Below are 21910 nucleotides of genomic sequence, written 5' to 3' on the forward strand. Positions count from 1 at the left end.
CATGCAAGCAAGAACAGCATGCAGCTGACATATTTAGTGTTGGAGGAAAAATAACCCTGTCAACCTAGAATTCTGTAGAATTACCATCAAACGAGAAGGATAAATAAAGACTTTCTCTGACAAACAAAAATTGAGGGAATTTGTTACCAGTGATTTTGTCTTCCTTGAAAGGTTAAAAGAAGTTCTTCAGAAAGAATAAAAACTACAAAAGTCAGAGACATATCTACACCAAGGAAAGAAGTTAGAGAAGAAATAAATGAAGATAAAATAAAATATTTTATTATTTTTATTCTTAATTCATATAACCGTCTGTCAAAATAAGAAAAATAGCAATAATAGATTGGATGATTCTAGGTTATGGATACATCAAATGAATGACAGCAATGTTTTAAAGGGTGGTAGGAAAGGAATAAGGAATTTTGTTTTTAAGGCAGCTGCATGACCCATGAAGCATCATAGCATTACTTATAAGTTGACTTAGATTAGTTGTAAGTATATATATGGCAAGCAATAGGGTGAAAACAAAAACACTGTTTTTTTTTTTAAAAGAATGGAATCGTATTGTACGGAGAATAAAAAAATGGGATCATATAACATGTTCAATTATAGCCAGAGAAGGTAGATAAAGAGTAAAAGACACAAAAGAAAACAATGAAGAAAGTCAAAGAATACAAACAATTACACGTATGGTACATATTAATCCGATGATATCAATAGTCACTTTAAATGTGAATGGTCCAAATACACCAACTAAAAGACAGAGACTGGCAGAATGGAAATTGAGTCCCAACTATATGTTGTCTACAACAAACCTACTTTAAATAAGAAGACACAGAGATATTTGAAGCGAAGAGATGGAGAAAGATATATCATACTCATCATAATCAAAATAAAACTGGAGAAGCAGCTGGGCACTGTGGCTCATGCCTGTAATCCCCACCCTTTGGGAGGCCGAGGCAGGTGGGTCACTTGAGGTCAGGAGTTCAAAACCAGCCTGGCCAATATGGTGAAACCCTGTCTCTACTAAAGATACAAAATTAGCCGGTCGTGGTGGTGCATGCCTTTAATCCAAGCTAGTTGGTAGGCTGAGGCAGGAGAATAGCTTGAACCTGGGAGATGGATGTTGCAGTGAGCCGAGGTTGTGCCATTGCACTCCAGCCTGGGCAACAAGACGGAAACTCAGTCTCAAAAAAGAAAACTAGATTAGCTATATTAATTTGAGACAGAGCCGACTTCAGAGGGAGGAAAATCATGGGGATAGAGTCATGACATAACGATAAGGAGGTCACTTCTCCAAGAAGATATGACAATCCTTAATTGATATGCACCTAACAACAGAGCATCTAAATATGAGAGGCAAAAGCTGATAGAACTTTGAGGACAAATAGACAGATTCACTATTACAGTGGGAGACTTCAGCATCAGTAATGGACAGATCCAGCAGGTGGGAAATCAATAAAGATATAGTGGAACTGGACACCACCATCATTCACCTGGATGCAACCAACTTTTTAGATTACTTACTCCAACAAGAGCAGAATACCTATCCTTTTTAGGGTGACATGGAATGTTCTCCAAGATCCACCATATTCTGGCCCCATAAAACACACTTCAACACATTTAATGGAATAGAAATCATACCAAGTATGTCCTGCATTCAAAGTATGAAACTGAAGTAGAAATCAACAACAGACAGATAGCTGGAAAGCCCCAAAATTGGAGATCAGACAACACACTTCTAATACATGGGCCAAGAAAAAGTCTCAGGACAAATTACATATTTTGAGCTAAATGCAAGTGAGTGTGTAACTTATAAAAAAAATTTCTGGGTGCAGGAAAATTGGTGCTTAGAAAGAAATTCATAGTATTCAATGCATATGCTAGCAAAGAAAAAAGATCTACAATTAATAATTCAAACTTACAATTTAGGAAACTCAAAAAACAAGAGCAAAGGAAATCCAAAGTGAGTGAAAAACAGGAAACTAAAAATTAGAGAAGAAATCATGGAAATTGAAAACCAGAAATCAAGAGAGAAAAATCAACAAAACCAAAAGCTAGGTCTTTAAAATAATCAATAAAATTGATAAACATGTAGCTGGTGAACAAAGAAACAATGAGAGAATATACAAATTACTAATAAAAAAAAGAAAAGAAGGTCCTCACTACTGATCTCATGGATATTCAAAGGATAGCAGATGAAGATTATCAACAATTCTGTGCTCACAAATTTGATAACGTTGATGAATTGGACCAAGTCCTTGAAAGACACAATCTACCAAAACTCACACAAGGAGAAATATATAACCTAAATAGATCTCTATTACTGAAATTGAAGCAAAGCTTAACAACCTTCCAGAACAAAACACCAGGTCTAGATGGTTTCACTGCCAAACATTTAAGGAAGAAATGATACCAATTATCTCTAGAAAATGGAAGCCGAGGGAACATGTCTTATCTCTGGTCTAGGAGGCACTTTAGTAGCAAAACTAGACAAATGGTTTTGAACCAGGACGTTGAACTAGTCTGGACTGCTGAGCAGCTCCTGAAACTCAGCCCTGGAAGAACTGTACAAACAAGAAGGAAACATGGCTTACGGGACCTGTGAAAAATGGTAAACCTCCCTTAGAGACCAAGGCGGTTTTTAACTGGTGTGTGTGGAAGGTTGATGTTCACAGGTAGGAGAGAGAGAACCACATAGAGAAAAGTATTTTCGGTTCTGCTCTTGTTTGTTATTCCATAGCTACAGGCCAGCTGCCGCTCTTTCCCCTTCACGAAAGAGATTTGTCAGCGGCTCTTAATCTGTCAACGCGGCAGCTGCAATGTGACATCCTGGATCCATGTAAGTTTCACTGAGGAAAAGGGTAGATGAAAACAGGGGAGGACAAAGCAGATGATCCCGGGGCATTCTTTTTCCAGGTTTCCTTCCCAAACCTCCAGAGCTAATGGTTGTCATGGCCTCCCCACCACGCTGCTTAAAGAGAAGCAGCAAAAAGAATCCCTTGGACAGAAGATTTGCCTGGTGGAGCGTAAAACAAAAGGGGGTGATAGAAATGAGTTTCGGGGACGTGCTGCTCTCCACTCGGGGCCCATCCTTCATTTTGCCGAGACCACCGAAGACTGGAGCCTTCCTCGATAGGAAAGTTCGAGGCCCCTCTCCGCAGCTCTCCTCATCTGTACGCGGGTTCCTCCCCACACTCCTCCCTTTTCCCTGGGCCCCCTTGCCCAGGGAATCTGCCCGACCCCACAGCTTCTCTCCTTTCGGGAATGTCATTTATTTCTTAAGCTGCACTCCATCGCCAGACGTGGTCAAATGGTCTGTCCAAGGTCCAGGCAGTGAAATCAATGTCCAGGTGACTCTTTATATTTCAGGGATCGGAAGAGACTATAAAAGTCCCGCCGATTTTAGGGCCAAATATGCAAAAGTGCAGAGACTAACCAGACACACTGGCTGCTTCCAAGACAGTCTCTGCAAAGTAACTGCTTAGAGAAATTCCACTCTGGGAGGAACCCGAAAGCTATCCAGTAGTTCCCTTTTTCTTCTCTTTATTATCGCGGCTGTGACCCACCTGAGGAACAGTTATGGTAAGTAAATGTAAAAACCAGAGGGCACAAAACCGGGGCCTGCATTGGCCAGGAATCGAACCCTGGTCTTTCGTGTGGGAGGCAAGAATTCTGCCACCAAACCACCAATGCCTACTGGTGTGACGATCTTTCGCTGGAAAGAGGTAAGATATAGACGTGGCAAAAAGATTCAAGATTCTCCAAGACTCCAAGGTTCTCTTTGGAAGATGTAACTAACAAAAAAGACACACAGAGCAAAGGCTTACAGTGGAGATTTGCATCAGGCAACACCACAAAATTACGGCTTCGCATTAAAAGAGCTGACTTGAAAAAGCCTTATTTTGAAGTAGGCTCTGTACAACTGGATAACAAACCTCTGTAGGAAAAACATCAGAAATTCACCCAGTTTCTTGTCTCTGGTGCTATATCCAACGTGAGCCTGTGGAAAGTTCTTGCCTGGCTTCTTGATATCTTCTCTTTGCCTTCCCGCCGCTTGGGGCCTTCCAAACCCTTTCCCCCCAACCTTGACAAAAACATCAGTACTTTCCCCAAAAAGGCCTTCAGAACCCAGGGACCCCGGTTCGGAAAGCTGGACTCTTGGCACTATACCTGGGATACTCCCGGAGACCTGGGTGATAATTGAGCTGCTTTCCTCATATACCTATTTCAAATTCCTGGAAAACTCCAAAGATCAGATCTTGCTTTTTAACTTCTTATGCCTTACAGAGACCAAAACAAGAGCAAAGAAATTGACATTGCACTCCAAGATGTTTTCCCTTCGCCATGCCCTGGTTGGCCACCCAAGGAGGCCAGTTCAGGGAAAAACAGTTCCATTCGATTCCATTCGACTTTAGTTAGATGCTAGGATATTACTCCTTTAGCTAATATAAAGCATTGTTTTGCTGTTTGCCTTTGTCTGATACCCATGTTTTCACTCTCGTTCTTTTGTTTCCAATAAGCCTGGTATAGATTTGCACCACTCTTTTTGTTGTTATTGTTGTTTGTTTTCTTTTTAAATGTTTTATTTCCAGTTTTACTTTAAATTTAGGGGTACATGTGCAGGATGTGCAGGTTTGTTCCATAGGTAAATGTGTGTCATGGTGGTTTGCTGCACGGATCATCCCATCACCCAGGTACTAAGCCCACCATCCATTAGCTCCTCTTTCTGATGCTCTCCCTCTTCCCAGCCCCACCTTCTGGCAGGCTCCAGTGTGTGCTGTCCCCACCCCCATCCTATCTGTCCGCATGTTCTCATCATTCAGCTCCCGCTTATAAGTGAGAACATGTGGTATTTGGTTTTCTGATCCTGCATTAGTTTGCTAAGGATAATAAGCACTGCTTTTAATATTTAACCCTTTTCTGTCCATTAAACTGTTAGAGCCAGCATTTCCTTTTCTATCCAATCTGAGAGATTTAGATTCATTACAATTAGCAGTAATTAGTGTTATGTTGGAGATGATGGGCATAGTCTCATTCCCAGCATCTCATTGTATGATTTCTCTGTTTTTGCTTTGTTTTTTAAAGTCTCTTCCTGCCTTTCTTATCTAGACTGGTCTGTCTGGGTGAACTTTCTGTTTTCAAAATTCCATGTCCTTAGCACAGGGCACATTATGATGGCTGCTCTGAGCAAGGCCCTTACTGTCTCTCCTTTTCTCTGTTTATCGCATTCCCATTCCCTTGTCCACTTCCAGAAACTCGTTCTGAGATGTTTAGTATATGCTCTTTTATCCCACACTTTCTCTGCGTATTTCAATAAGGGGATGTCTTTGGAAAACATACATTGTTCTTGAACAATGTGTTAACCATAAAATGTGAGTTGGTTCCCCAAACCCTTTCCAGCCTCTTTACTCCATTCTGTGTACTAGCTTCTCAATTTTTCTATTCTAACAGTAAAGTTTATGTAAAAATGGGTGAGGGGAAAGAGTCAAGCCAATTTAAAATGAACAAAACACTTGAACAGTGTTTGTTCACAAAAGAGGATTTCTTCATGTCCAAATGTCAAAAGAAAGAATTATCAGCATCGTCACTCATTCAGAAAACACAAATTTAAAATGCCATGATACACCATTACACGCCCATCAGAATGGGCAACATTTAAGAGACAGGGAAAACCACTAGCTTATAAGAGTGCAGAGCAAATGTATCCCTTGTTGCTGGCAAGAGAATATGATAGTGCAACCATTCTAAAAGAGTGTCTGATAGTTTCTAATAAAGTTAAAAATATGCCTGCTCCATGACCTGGCCATTCCATTACCAGATTTATACTCAAGAGAAATGAAGGCACAGGTCCATAAAAAGGCCCATAAACACCTTATTCACAATAGCCAAAAGTAGAAATATTCCAATCTTCCATCAATGGTATGGTATTCATCAATAACATCAAAAAGTTGAGATACATGCCATAAAATGAATGTATCTCAAAACCATTGTTGCATGCAAAAAAGAAACAGAATCAGTATATTCCTTTACGTGAATTTCAAGAAGAAGCAAAAGTAAACCATGGAGATAGAAATCAGAATGGTGATTGCCTAAGTGGGGATGGGGTGAGGACTGACTGGAAAGGGGCTCTGATGACTTTTTGGGCTGGTGAAAATGTCCTGTAACTTGATCTGGGTGATGGTTTCTTACGTCAAAATGCACTGGGCTGTGCACTTCAGATTGGAACACTTTGGTCTGTGTGGATTATACTTCAGTCATTTACTGATAGCAAAAATACATAAACAAATAAATAAATAAAAACAAATAACAATTGGGTGTTGGGGAATGACATTAAGTTTAGATTTTATTGTATTCTTTAGGCTTTACTTAAAATTCCCAGTTGGAGTGCAAACTATCCTCATGTCCTCTCGCTTGTTTCTGATTCGGCCTTAAAAGGCCCCACGGATGTTTGAAATATCTGAACCAGAAAAACGGTTATGGCCACATCGTGGTAATAGTGGAGGATTCCAATAAGGCTGACTGAGAGGGAGCACCTCACCTTTTGGGTGCTGCACTTGCTCAGAGAGGGGGCAAAAGCCCAGCCTTTCAAGATGACTGGACCCCAGCATGCAAGGTAGGGGTTCCTTCTATTCTCACCACTGCACAGAGCTCCGAAGGCACTGGTAAGTTGTAACCTCTCTAGTCGCAGGTAAAGAGCACAGCCTAGGCAGAGGTTGGAGTCTAAAGGAAAGGAGGAGTGCCACGCCCCAGGAGGGACACTGCCATGACTGGGATTCCACCCTTGGCCGCGATGCAGAGTACTAACCAATATACCATCACAGGAAGCCGCCTGCTTTCTTCTTTAAACTTAATATAGGGCTGCTTCGGCCTAAGGGTCCCCATGATTTTCCTTCTTTCTTGGTGTCTCTCCATTTTTCCTGCCTTTCTCCCCACTCTGCTACAGTAGAAAAGATGATTTTTGTCTCTCAGGGATCCGGTCCTTACCGCTGAACAAAGCTACTGGGAAGTTTCCTCGCCAGGGTCGCCGCCTCTACCGACTTCCTTGCTCTCCCCCTTGCAGTTACCCGTTGGACCCACCCAGTGCCCCGCTCCCGCCCTAGTGCCCCAGGCACCCACCCAAAAACAGCGCAGCTGAGCCCCCGCAGCTCCATCGCGCAGAAGGTTTACTGGAGGCCTCAGCCCGTTGTCCGCCCCACGGGATGCCAGGAAATCAATCGGAATAAACGCTTTTTAAAAAGAATTTACCGCCGGGCGCGGTGGCTCACGCCTGTAATCCCAGCACTTTGGGAGGCCGAGGCAGGCGGATCACGAGGTCAGGAGATCGAGACCATCCTGGCCAACACGGTGAAACCCCGTATCTACTAAAAAAAAAAGAAAGAAAGAAAGAAAGAAAGAGAAAAAAAATTAGCCGGGAGTTGTGGCGGGCGCCTGTAGTCCCACCTACTGGGGAGGCTGAGCCAGGAAATGGCGTGAACCCCGGAGGCGGAGCTTGCAGTGGGCCGAGTTCGCGCCACTTCACTCCAGCCTGGGCGACAGAGCGAGACCCTGTATCAAAAAAAAAAAAAAAAAAAAAAAAGAACTTACTTTCCCTTCGCGACCAGCCTGGGCAACACGGTGAAAATCCCATCTCTACAAAAAATACAAAAATTAGCCCATCGTGTGGCGCACGCCTGTAGTCCCAGCTCCTTGGGGCGCTGAGGCAAGAAAATCGCTCGGCCCCAGGAGGTCGAGGCTGCAGTGAGCCGTGTTTGCATCACTGCACTCCAGCCTGGGCTACCAAGTGAGACCCTGTCTCACAAACAGAACAAAACAAAACTTCCCCATGGAAAAACAGTTCATGATTTCTATTTTCAGAGCTCTTCAAAAGACTAAAAACTGAATGCGACGATGGATTAATTCAAGTACTAGTCGTGCGCTCTGGTGAGTGCCATACCCTGTTTCCCGCGAGGGCACCCACGAGCGACCCTCACCATCATCCCTGCCCTGGTGGAGCCCCCGTGCGGGACACAGGATCCGAAGATGGCAGCGGAAGCTCCGCAGCGGCCCCGAAAGCGACTGGGCAAGGTGGGCACAGGCTCCCTCAGTGGGTGAAGGCGGCGCAAAGAACGCGAAGATGCAGCCCAGGAGCCCACCGGGCGTTCAGCTTCCCCTGAGCCTGGAGGCGGCGGCTCGGGTCGCGGACGGGGGCGTTTCCTCGGGCTTCTGAAGCAGGCGAGGGGCAGCGCGGGCGAAGGCCATTCGGCTGTCCTTCGTGCTCTAGAATATCCCAACGCGCAGGTGTCCAACACTACAATTCACCGCTCTAATCTCTCCGGTTTTCCAAGGACCTGGAACTTGCACAGTCGTCCTGCCAGGAGGGCCCCTGAAGATTGAGGGGATGGGGAGTTTGCTGAGTGCACCCTTCCTATAGCGCCCAGAAGAAGGCACGGAACGTGTACCTGTAGCGCAATTCGTTAGAGCATTCTGCTGTTAATAGAAAGGTTGGTAGTTCCAGCCGGGGCCCTGGGGCTTTATTTTAACCTGTTTCTGTTGATGGGACAACCAACTCCTGATTGATCACAAGACACACATGTCCCCACTTCCTATCCACCTTAAGTCTGAGGCTTGGCAAGGGCCACCGCGCGTTATACCTATCAAACTCAGGAATCCCATAGACCTTAGAAAGGATCTCACCTGTGGTGTGATAAAAATCTTCCTTGCTCCCATGACTTGGGTCAGTTAGGTGGACATTTTGTGCTTCAAGTTTTTCATGTTTAATAATAGGAGGCCTATTACAGTAGTATCCTATCCCCAGGATGTGCCTGGGTTTACTGATTGCTCTATCAATAATGTGGCCAGTGGAATCAGTCATCCTCATGGTGATCCTCGCCAGTGTTTGTGAGAACAGCATTTCTTCTTGAGTTTTTGCGTGATTTATTTAACCCTTTTCAAAATGTTTTTGAAGTGAGGTGCGTTTCATAGTTTTAGGATTACAAATGATGCTGCAATCACCATCATTCTTGTACACATATCTTCGGTCACTTGTGCAGATATTTCTATAGTGTGGACAACAGGATGTGCTAATTTTACATTATAGAATTTATTTAATGTTTCCAATTTGAGTACATTCTGCAAATTTATCTTTCGTGGGAGCGGTACCAAATCGTATTCCAATTTGTTTCTCAGTTCTGTTAATGTCCCCTTTGTCATTTACTTGCCGGCACAACAAACTTTCTACACATGGATGTATGATATTCCAGCCTTGGTCACCCAGGATGGCATGCAGTAGTGCAAACATGGCTCACTGCAGCCTCAACCTCCTGGGGCCGAGCGATTTTCTTGCCTCAGCGCCCCAAGGAGCTGGGACTACAGGCATGCGCCACACGATGGGCTAATTTTTGTATTTTTTGTAGAGACGGGATTTCGCCGTGTTGCCCAGGCTGGTCGTGAGGGGAGAGGCACCCTCCCGGCTTAACTGAGGGGTTGTACAACAGAAGGACATGGTGGACATCGCACACAGAAACTCTGTGACATAGGATGAACTGCTAAACTTCTAAGATATTTTAAAGTCCTCCAACATCCGTGATTGTTTTCTGTGATGACCAAGTCACACTGGTCCAGAGAAGATGGGCCACAGCGACCTCTTGGAAAGCTTTCTGTCAAGTCCCTTACACAAGGGGAGCAAAATCACAAAGGTCCCAGGCAAGTTTTTTCTTCTCCCCTTTCCTCTTTTCTTCATAAATCTTGGTTTTTCTTTTATTTGCCAAAACCAATCTAATGCCCTTTCTCCCTCCTATACAATGGTAAATTAGCATGCAGATAGCTGTCCCTGTATTATTATTTGATAGATTTTTTCAGGGGCTATGTCCATAACAATTAGCACATCTGAGAAACATCACTGGAGCCAACAGAACCCTCCACCCAACAGGCATCTTGTGTAGACCTGAACCCTCAGAGCTATTAGCTCCTGTTTCCTTGCTTCTTTTAATGAATATCATGAATAGAAATTGAGCTCTTTGGCTTTTAATCACTAAGTATGGCTATAGTACATGTCTCTGTCTCCCTCTATGTCTTCTCTCTCTCTCTCACTGTTTCTTTCTCGTTTTTGCATTATTATTTTCTGTCATCAGTGGCACCAATGTGGGTTTCTGGTTTTGATGTTATGGAGTGAACTTCTGGGGACAATCTCTGTTAGGTGGTGGTTGACAAGGATCCATTCCCTGATTGGCAGTACATGACAGCTAATCTAGTCTGTGAGTCTTTCTTGATTGTCCATTATCCTAAAGATTCTGGTCTTTCCTGACATTTGAGACTGCAGCAATGAGAAGGTTTTCATATCTTGTCTATCTGATGTTTGGTAAAAGTCTTAGGGACACATTAGTTGTCAATATCTGCAAGAATGGCATCTCTGTAATAAGGATGATCTTAATACACAATATGCCACACCCCATTTCATAGGAACTCTTGGCTCCAGGAAAGTGCTATACCTAAATGGATCTTAGCACAGGAAAGAAACTAAATTCCTAGCATGTGAGGGGAACCTTTCTTTGATTGGCATATTCAAGTTTTTCACAGCTGAAAAGTATCAAATTAATCTCCTCTAAGGATTGTGTAAATTACAGCACAGGAAGGAGAAAAAAGACAATTATAACATCCCAAATAGGCAACTGAGTCAGCAACATGAGCACTTCTGATAATTATACGAATCAAGACCTCATAATTTCCTGGAATTTAAGCAAGTCCAGCCCTTAGTAAAAATGGATGAAAAGCAATGACCTGTAAAAGTTGTCAGGATGAAAAATGGAGTCACGTATGCCAAATCCTAACAAAATTCAATCAGGAGATCATAAAGGAGGGGTGCTCACACACACATGCCTGTGATAAAAACTATTACAAGAACTCTCTGAAAACCACAACTTTGCACAAAGGCCACCACAACCTTACCCAAAGAATCTCTCTGCAAGGACATCTGCCCAGCAACTGCCTATTCATCCTTGGACTGATGCCACCCTTGTGATTATTCCTTGTGGCCAAGGATAATTGTTTCAAAACAACTATGTAACCTTCCTCATTTTCGCTGTTAAAGGTTCCCCTTCTCAGCCTGCCTGGTTGTGCCTTTGGGTCCTCATACGATAGTGCGCATATCCTGGATTGAAATCCTCTGTTTATTCCCAAACATTCACTTCTTTGGAGAACCACTCTCTCGGTTGTTCTTTTAGGTTGGCAACTTCGTACTCTGGAAAACAGAATAACCTGCTAGACTCAAAAGTGTATCACAGAATTACTGAGATTTTTGGCAGAGGGGCCCTCCAGGTATCCAAGGGTGCTTAATGATTCCTTTTGTTTCCCTCACTGATAAGCATCCTTGATAGACACCACTGCCTCTGTTTCCACTTTAAATGATATTACTTATGACATTTAGATGCTTTAGAATGCCCAGTATTTTAATGGATTTTTTTCATGTATAAATACACAGTATTTTCTCAGGAAACAAAGTAGAATACTTTGTCTTCCTCTGGAGGGTATAGACAAATTGAGTATCTGATCAATATAAAGGAGGTACTGCCCCAATTGTCTTATTATTACTATATGATTATTATTAATTTTCAGAGACGGGGTCTCTATTCCTCACCCAGGCTGGAGTGCAGTGGCATGATCTAGCTCACTGCTGCCTTGAACCCCTGGACTCAAGTGCTCCTCCTGCCCCAGCCTCCTGAGTAGCTGGGACTGCAGGCACATGCCACCATGCCTGCCTAGTGTTTTTATTTTTCATAGTTACGGGGTCTCACTGTGTTGCCCAGGCTAGCCCAATTAGCTTAAGAACAGTAATAACCATGTGTTTAAATTTACAATAAGAAAACTAAGACTTTTTATGAAAAAAACCCCACCTTTTTCTATGTATGCTTTAAATGTGATGTTTCTCTGAGGGAAAAAATCCTGCTGCTGAGTTTCCCAAGAGGAAAAACAAGCTGCAGGTCAGCCGAGACAGAGATGGGGTTGAGGTGATCTGTGCCTCTGGTGCCTGCCAGGGGCAGAGGGGAATTAATCTTCAGAGACAGAGAACACGACTCAGTCCTTTCATAATTTTTCACACAGAGACCCATCATTCAGTCATAGTATTCTAGGCATATAAAGAAGCAGAGGCAAGAGAAAACAAACTCAAAACAGGAAACAGTAGGTTTTTCACAGATGATGGAGACATCGAGGTTATAAGACAGTAACATTCAAATGATATGATTTAGATGTTCAGAAGAATGGAGAGACGGTAAAAATTTTCACCAGAAAATAATAACCTATTTTGAAATAAAATGGAAATTATACAAATAAAATACGGTAATAGTAGAAATAACATAGAGATGTAATAAATACTTATAATTGGAAAGAAAATCTATTAAAGTTAGAAATAAAATGCAATAGTTATTATTTTAAAAAGTCAATAGATTGGTGTAATGGCAGTTTGGATCCATGTGAAGATGGATTACCAGCCTGAAGATAAGTAAGCGGAGACTTTCCAGACAAGTGGAGAGAGAGCTAGCAGGAAGGAAAACTAAGAAACAAGTGTGTGTATATATATACATATATATATATATATATGTATATATATATATATATATATGAGTTATGTCATAAATGCTTAAAATAAATTGTCACTAATGTCCTGGAAGCTGGAGGAGACAGAAAATGGGACAGAAGCAGTACTGAAAAGAAATAGTTCTTACCTATGGACAATTAAGAGAAACAAACCCAACGAGGCATCAAGCCACATGTGCAAGAAGAGCTATGAACTCCAAGCAGCATAAGGACAAACAAACCACACCTAGGCATGTCATCAGGACACTGCTGAACACGGAAGGCACATGGGAAAACCAGAGCAGCCCCCAGAGGGGGAAATTCCTATTGTGTCCAAAGGTCAGGTGCTAAATTCACAGCAGTGAAAAAGTAAGACATCATAGAGTTCTAAAATACTATCATTTTCAACTGACTGCTGGCTCCTAACCCAAGACTACAGATCTTTCAAGTGAAGGTGAAGTGCAGACCTTTCTGGAGAAGCAGCACATGCTAACTAAGGGAAATGCAAAAATGTGAAATATCCCCGGGGAATGTGGAAAGGGAACGAAGGAACGCAGGGCGATGTGTAGGTTTAATGTGTGGCTCAGTCAAATAGTACGTTTTACTAATCCAATGATCATAATGATGTCCATGTGACTTAAAATATATGGTGCCTTAAAATTAATGAGAGTAACTTGAGAATCACAAGGAGGGTAAATGGAATTAAGATGTTCCAGACTTCTAGCATTGTGTAGGAAGAGTAAAAAGGTCTAATTTACTCCAAACTTTATTATACAGATTTTACAGTATGTATAAAAGTAAAAAATATATCTCAGGGTTAAACCAATACTAAAACAAGTATTCATCTTGGGATTTCGGCAGTTTAAAAATAATTAACATTATTTTTATATTAAAAATGTAAATGTAAAAAGTGTACCGTGAAGCTTAATAAATGTATAGACCCTTGTAAGTATCAACTAGACCAAGCCACATAGAACATTTCCATCAACCCAGGAAGTTTTCCATCAAAGTACGTCAAAGAGGGAGCCACTGTTGAGTCCTGATGCTTATTTTTATAGGCATCTTTTGCTAAGTATAGTGTTTGGAGGGTTTTACCCATGTTACTGTGTTTTTTCATACTTTTCCTACTTTTTTTTTTTTTGCTTGTTTTTGTTTGCTGTGCATGAGGTCATTTTATGACTATATAACAGTAGGTATTAAATTCTTCGTTGATGAAGACTGTGCTGTACCCAGTTTTTCCTTAGTATAAAAATAAGGTTGCTATGAGCATTTTTTGTAGAAGCCTTATTGGATGTATGTGTTCATTTTTCATGGGTAATGAATGAAAGTAAATTTGCTTCCTTATAGGGTAGGCTTAACTCTGCAAGAAACTGCCAAATATTAGAAAAGGTGTTGTGCTCAATTGCAGTCCAACAAACACCGCACAGCAATATCGTACACGCTCTGAATGAGGAAGAAGGAGAGGCGGCAACTTTCAAAATCAGGTTTTCTGTGTTTCCTTCCATTTTCTCGCAAGCCTTTAATGACATTTTTGAAGGTGGCTATGGGGACATCAAGTGTCATCACCAGCCTATTCAAGTCTTGCCACAGAGCCATGGAGATATACCCCAGGAAAGCCCAGCCAAGTGTCAGGCTTATAAACACCAGGCAGGAATAGATACCTACGAAATGAAAAGGGTCAGGTGATCCCTCCCTCTCCTCCCATGTCTGTGCCTCTCTTTGCAGCTGCCTTGTCCCTAAAAATCATCGCTCCACTTATTTTGTCAAAGATAAAGCCAGACATTAGTTAAAGCAGAGAAAACAGATTTTATTCAGTAACTACTGATAGTAGAGAACGGGGCTGAGCTGTGTTCCCATTTGTACAGAGGTGATGGCATTATAGGGGGAGAGGGAGGTAGGGGAGAGGGCAGGGGGCAGGGCACAAGTGAAACATTGTGAATGTCTGCCTCATCAGGCCAGCTGTGTCTGCTAGCTGACAATATTAGAAGATAGGATTCTAACCTCCCACAGAGACTGGAAGACAGAGGCTCAGTCCTTCCTGAGAACTACAGCTCAAAGGAATGGCTTTCGGATCCTAGGGAAAGACACACTGGAGTCCCTAGGAGATACAAACACATCTCAAAGGGATGGAGGAAGGAATCCCTTCTTAGTAAGTGCTATACAAAAGGGAGATCCTGAACCTACCATCATCAGCAGGTATTGGCTGGAACTAAAGTAAGTTCCTCTGGCAGCCTTGAGCTTTCTGGGGTAGGCATTGTCATGGGAGCCTACAGTCACCCTCCAGACAAAGCCTTATGTCCCAGAAGCCATGATAGATCTCTTAGCCCAGAGATTTAAACTGAGTCATTGTGTGCTGAGTTTGGTGTTTCTCACTTTCCATCCCCCCATTCCATGGCTTAGATTTTAGTCCACTCTGTCAGATGTACAAGGCCACGGGCCATTTTCAGTGGCTTTCAGGCAGCCCAGGCATATCTATTGAGACCTGAATGAAAATTTAAAAAAACAAAAAAACCCCATGAGATTGAGAGTGGGCCCCACAATAGGTATCCATTACCCATATTCAAGGAGATGGACATTAATATTTCTAGGCTTTATCAAAATGGAAAGTGGCTTATGGAGTCAGGATGAAATTCAAACTTACATTAGCACTGCATATAGCTTATTGATACATTTTTATATCAAAGCCATGACAAAATGACAATCCACAAGTGCAAAGGTATGTAGGGGTTGGGGAGAGACTCCATAAGGTCAAAATTAACCTCACTCTATTTATTTATTTTTATTTTTAATTTTTTTGAAATGGAGTTTCACTCTTGTTGCCCAGGCTGGAGTGCAATGGCGGGATCTTGGCTCACTGCAATCTCCACCTCCCAGGTTCACATGATTCTCCTGCCTCAGCCTCCCGAGTAGCTGGGATTACAGGCATGCGCAACCACGCCCGACTAATTTTTTGTGTTTTTAGTAGAAATGGGGTTTCACAATGTTAGCCAGGCTGGTCTCAAACTCCTGAGCTCAGGTGATCTGCCCGCCTCGGCCTCCGAAAGTGCTAGGATTACAGGGGTGAGCCACCGTGCCCGGGCAACCTTACTTTCAATGAAACTGTTACATGTTGCTTCTGTAAGAGAAAGGAAGACAATGTTGGGCTGGAATACATTAATTGTCATGGGATAAACAGGCAGGACATGATGCTACATTTGTTAGTCACTTTTATTGAGAGTATTTGTGAAGATGAATTTTTCTGTCAGTTTGAACGGGCCATGGGGTGCCCAGATATTTGGTTAAACATTATTTCTCACTGTGTCTCTGAGAGTGTTTCTGGATGAGATTGACATTTGAATCGGTAAACTGAGTAAAGCAGATTGCCCTCCCCAGTGTGAGTGGGCCTCATCCAACCCACAGAAGGCTTGAATAGAATGAAAGGCTAAGAAAGAAGTCTCTGCTCCACTGTCTTTGAGCTGGGACATCAGTCTTCTGCCTTGGGCCTTGGACTTGATAGAGAACTATATTCCACTCTCCTGGGTCTAGAGCTTACTCAGTGTAGACCTTGGACTTCTCTGCTTCCATAATCACATTAGCCAATGTAAATCTCTCTCTGTGTGTGTGTGTGTGTATGTGTGTGTGTGTGTCTGTGTGTGTGTATCCTGCTCGTTTTCTTTTTCTGGAGAACTCAGACTAATGTAGTAATATATACCACTTGCCAGTCTTTGTCTCTATGCTTTTAAAAGATATGGAATAAATAAATAAAACCCTGGAGGTTTCTCAAAGAAGAACAGCAAAGGAAATGAATTCTGACAGGTTTTGCACTGAGGACATTCAGGTGTGAGGAAAACATGAAAACCACTATGCTAGGGAAAGCAAATGCTGTTGAGAATGTCTCACAAACACAACTTACACGTCAGTAGGTAGGTTTGACCCTCAGAGTGGGCACATTTTACTCTAAGTGCACTTTCGGTGAAACTTAAGATGAATCTAGGACTCTCACGATGGATGTATTTCTCTCTGTGTGTATACATATATCTATAGAGAGAGAGTGTGTGTATATATTATATATATATAATATATATACACAGAGAGAATGTGTATATATATATTTTTAATATATATATATATACACACACATATATATATATACACACACAGAGAGAGAGAGAGAGAGAGAGTCTTACTATCTTATCCAGGCTGGTCTCCAACTCTGGGCCTCAATCAATCATCCCGCCTCCCCCTCTCAAAGTGCTCAGATTACAGGCGTGAGCCACCTCATCCAGCCCATTTTCATATTTTTAATTTAGTTCAACCATTGTGGAAGACACTGTGGCGATTTCTCAAGGATCTAGAATCAGAAATACCATTTGACCCAGCAATCCCATCACTGGGTATATACCCAAAAGATTATAAATCATTGTACTATAGAGACACATGCACACGTATGTTTATTGCAGCACTATTCACAGTAGCAAAGACGTGGAACCAACCCAAATGCCCATCAATGATAGACTGGATAAAGAAAATGTGGCACATATACAGCATGGAATACTCTGCAGCCATAAAAAAGAAGGAGTTCATGTCCTTCACAGGGACATAGATGAAGCTGGAAACCATCATTCTCAGCAAACTAACACAGGAACAGAAAACCAAACACCGCATGTTCTCACTCATAAGTGGAAGTTGAAAAATGAGAACACATGGACACATGGAGGGGAACATCACACACTGGGGCCTATAGGGGGGTGTGGGGCAAAGGGAGGGATAGCATTTGGAGGAATACCTAATGTAGATGATGGGTTGATGGGTGCAGCAAACCACCATGGCACATGTATACCTATGTAACAAACCTGGACGTTCTGCACATGTATCTCAGAACTTAAAGTATAACAAATTTTTTTAAATTTAAGTACACATTCCAAAAATTATATAACAAGTACAGGAAGCCTCCTTTATGCCAGTTTTACAAAAACAGAAAAGATGATATATCAATGACAAGGCATCAAAGTGGCAACATAATAAAGTAGTGAGAGAGAGAAAAAAAGTTATTTTGGAATTCTATGCCACAATGAAAAATCTCTAAAAAATGTGACTGAAATAAGGACATTTAAAGACATACACATGCACAGTGGCTCACACATGTATCCCAGCACTTTGGGAAGCCGAGGCGGGCGGATCACTTGAGGTCGGGGAGTTGGAGACCAGCCTGGCCAACATGGCAAAACTTCGTCTCTACTAAAAATACAAAAATTAGCCAGGTGAGGTGGCACATGCCTGTAATCCCAGCTACTCAGGAGGCTGAGGCATGAGAATCACTTTTACCCAGGAGGTGGAGGTTGCAGTGAGCCCAGATCATGCCACTGTACTCCAGCCTGGGTGACAGAGTGAGACTCCATCTTAAAAAAATACCAATAAAAATAAAGACATACAAATAAATGAAAGCATTCACCGACCCGCACTACAAGAAATGTTGAAGGAGTCCTCCAGGCCTAAGGATAAGGATACCAGACAGAAATCTGAACCTACACAAATAAATGGAGACGACTGGAAATCACTATGTATGTACTTAGATGTTGGGGTTTATAACATGTCTAAAATCAAATGACATGGCAACACTAGCATAAAGGCCAGAAGGGAAGGTATAATGTCACTTGAGGGCAGACTGATAAAGATGTATTCTAGAAACCTTAAAGCTATCACTGACATAACAAAAGAAAGAATTATAGCTAATAAGCCAAAAAAGGAAAGAAAATGGAATGATATAAAAAACCATGTAATCACTATGCTGGAGCAGCTGCTCTCCAGGCCTCTATCCTATAGAAATACACCAGTGGCCAATGAGAAGTGCACAAGAATGGTGACTGCAGCATTGTTTGTAATCATAAAGTAATAGAACCAACGTAATTTCTTTCTTTCTTTCTTTCTTTTTTTTTTTTTTTTGAGACAGAGTCTCCCTTTGTCGCCCAGGCTGGAGTGCAGTGGCGCGATCTCTGCTCACTGCAAGCTCTGCCTCCCAGGTTCACGCCATTCTCCTGCCTCAGCCTCCCGAGTAGCTCGGACTACGGGCGCCCACCACTACGCCCGGCTAATTTTTTGTATTTTTCAGTAGAGACGGGGTTTCACTGTGTTAGCCAGGATAGTCTCGATCTCCTGACCTCGTGATCCGCCCGCCTCGGCCTCCCAGAGTGCTGGGATTACAGGCGTGAGCCACCGCGCTCGGCCAAACCAACATAATTGCAAAGATACATCAAAAGGTTTTATTTATTAAACAAACACAACAATTTAACAAACAAACAATGGAAGCAAGTTCTTATGCCAAAAGGAACACAGAGGGTCATGATGATGCTACTCCTCCAAGGATGTCAGGGTTCCCAGACGCCTAGTTTTCGGTCTAATTTTTCTGGAAGATCTTATTCTTGGGGAGCTACAGATTCTCACGTTTGGGGCTCTTTCAGGTTCTATCTCCGTTTTCCCCTCAATTCCTCCCCATTCTGCTACAATAAAAAAACAATTCTCACCTCCGGAAGATCCCGCCTCTGCCTCCGCACGAGCCTTTCAGGTCTAGATGTCTGGTCCACCGCTCTCCGGCTTCTTTCCCCGCTTTTGCTTTTCCCTTCCCCCGCTCCCGCCCTCCAGCCCCACGACCCGACCACTGTCCAGCTGAGCTCCCGCGGCTCCACTGCGCAGAAGGTGCACTGGAAGCCCTGCCCGTTGCCCGCCCCGCGGGGTGCCGAGAAATCAATCTGAATAAACGTTTCGTAAAAAGAACTTCCCCCATGGAAAAATCTCTCATGATTTCCATTCTCAAGGCTCTTCAAAGGACTAAAAGATAAAGGCGACGACTGATTCATTCAACAAGTCCTAGTCGTGCGCCCTGGTGAGTGCCAGACCCTGCTCCCCGCGAGGGGATCCACGAGCGACCCTCACCACGATCCCTGCCCTGGTGGAGTCCCCGTGCCGAACACAGGATCCGAAGAAGGCAGCGGAAGCTCCGCAGCGCCCCGAATGCGACTGGGCAGGGAGGGCACAGGCTCCCTCACTGGGTGAAGGCTGTGCAAAGAACGGGAAGAGCCATCCCGGGAGCCCGCCAGGCGTTCAGCTTCCCTTGAGCCCCCTGGCTGCTCGAACCCCGGTCGCAGACCGGGGCGTTTCCGGGGGCTTCTGAAGCAGGCGAGGGGCAGGGCGGGCGAAGGCCATTCGACTGTCCTTCTGGCTCCAGAATCTCCTAACGCGCAGGTGTCCAACGTGACCAGCGCGATTCACCGCTCTAATCGCTCCGGTTTTCCAAGGCCTTGCTCAGTCATCCTGCCGGACCAGCCCTGAGGCTGGAAGGCACAGGGGAAATTTGTTGAAGGCGCCCTTCCTATAGCGCACAGTAAAAGCAGTAGTTCTTGTCTCTGTGGCGCAATCGGTTAGCGCGTTCGGCTGTTAACTGAAAGGTTGGTGGTTCGAGCCCACCCGGGGACGCTTGCTCTAGCTTCTAAAGCGTTCGTGTATTATCGATCACTAGAGAATCTTCCCTTTTTCTTCCCATAGTCCTAAGTCCTATAGGTTCCAGGCCAGCCAGGGATGCTTACTGCAGGGAAGGTTTTATCTTCTCAGGATTCTAGGCACAGTTAACAGAGATCCCTGTCAAGGGCCATTCCCCACACTCCCCACACCCTCGCCTCACAGATCCGATTCAGACAGAGAATCTCCTGAAATGTCATGCTGTCTTGTGCCTGTGTACAAGAAACAGAGACCAAACGAGTCACTTCTGGTGCTGACAAAATCCTCATGCTGCCCCTTATAGGCTTGGATGGGTTATATGCCAACCTTAATTTTTTCATTGTTAATAGGAGGCCTAGAGAGATATCCTATCCCCAGGATGGGCCTGGATTTACTGGTTGCTCTATCAATAATATGGATAGAAAGTGGAATCATTCATCATCATGATAATCCTCTTCATCATTTTTGAAAACAGCATTTTTTATCAGTCAGTTTGTGCATGATTTATTTAACCGTTTTCAAAATGTGTTTGAAATAAGGTTGGCTTCATGGTTTTAGGATTTCAGAGAATCCTGAAATCGTCATTCTTGTACACATATCTTTGGCCACTGATAGTTCTATAGTAGCATAGAGAACTGGATGTGCCACTGCTATATTACAGGCTTTTTAATTTTTATTTTTAGTTTTTGTGACAGGGTCTCATTCTGTCTCTAAGGCTGGAGTGCAGTGGCCTGATTGCGTCTCACTGTAGCCTCAACTTCTCAGGCTCAAGCGATCCTCCCGTCTCTCAGCCTTCCAAGTAGCTGAGACTGCAGGAGTGGGCCATCATGACCTGCTAATTTTTATTTGTTTTGTAGAGAAGGGGTTTCACCATGTTGCACAGGCTGGTCTCCAAACTCCTGGGCTCAAGCAGCTCCGCGGCCTTGCAAAGTGCCAGGATTTACAGGCATGAGCAACTGCAACGGGTCTTATGTAATGCCTCTAACTTCAGCACTTTTAGCAAATTTATCTTCTGCGGGAAAGGTATCAAATCATATTCCAATTTATTTCTCAACTCTAATACTGTCCCTTTCTTCATTTACTTGCTGGCACAACAAACTTTCTCCCCCTTCCCCCACTTTTTTTAGACTAGGTCTCACTCTGTCACCCAGGATGGAGGGCAGTGGCGTGATCTCAGCTCACTGCAGCCTCCACCCCCTGGGCTCTAGTTATCCTCCCACCTCAGCCTCCAGAGTAGCTGGATCTGCAGACATGTACCACCGCATTCAGCTATTTTTTTTTTTTTTTTGTAGAGATAGGGCCTTGCTATGTTGCCCAGGTTGGTCTCCAACTCCTGGGCTCAAGAGATCTATGTGCCTCAGCCTCCCACAGTGCTGGGATTTCAGGCGTGAGCCACTGTGCTAGCCATGAGCCCATGATATTCTAATAAGGGGACAGGTGCCTTCCTGGCTTAACTAAGGGGATGATACAACAGAAGGACATGGTGGACATGACACATAGATATTCTGCTGCATAGGATGGACAGCTAAACTTCTAAGACATTTTATTTTATTTTATTTTTTGAGACAAGGTCTTTCTCTGTTGCCCAGGCTGCAGTGCAGTGGTACAATCATAGTTCACTGTAGCCTGAACCTCCTGGGCTCCAGTGATCCTCCCACCTTAGCCTTCCAAGTAGCTGGGACTACAGGTATGCACCATCATACTTGGCTATTAAGAAAAATAATAATTCTGTAGAGATGTGGTCTCACTAAATTGCCCAGGCTGGTCTCCAACTGCTGAGCTCAAGTGATCCTCCTGCTTTGGCCTCCCAAAGAGCTGTGCTGAGATTACAGGCATGAGCCACCATGGTTGGCCCTGTTTCTTTTTAAAATTTAATTAATTTATTTTGAGT

General features: G+C 43.3%; 1 protein-coding gene, 1 non-coding gene and 2 pseudogenes across 2 annotated transcripts in view; 1 reads left to right on the forward strand and 3 right to left on the reverse strand.

The window, feature by feature from the left end:
* Positions 1-7414, reverse strand: part of LOC129137513 (myomegalin-like) — a 50654-nt gene extending 43240 nt beyond the window's left edge. Inside the window, exon 1 of the mRNA XM_063815427.1 lies at positions 7117-7414. The gene's annotated coding sequence lies outside the window, so the exon portion shown is untranslated. The remainder of the gene's footprint in view (positions 1-7116) is intronic.
* Positions 6398-9283, reverse strand: LOC129138896 (uncharacterized; annotated as a pseudogene).
* LOC129138887 (uncharacterized) lies at positions 9283-20233 on the reverse strand (annotated as a pseudogene).
* TRNAN-GUU (transfer RNA asparagine (anticodon GUU)) lies at positions 19925-19998 on the forward strand. Its single transcript has one exon. It is a non-coding gene; the product is annotated as a tRNA-Asn (tRNA).
* Positions 20234-21910: the final 1677 nt, after the last annotated feature.

Source organism: Pan troglodytes, chromosome 1, assembly GCF_028858775.2.
Source record: "Pan troglodytes isolate AG18354 chromosome 1, NHGRI_mPanTro3-v2.0_pri, whole genome shotgun sequence".
Classification (NCBI taxonomy): Eukaryota; Metazoa; Chordata; class Mammalia; order Primates; family Hominidae; genus Pan; species Pan troglodytes.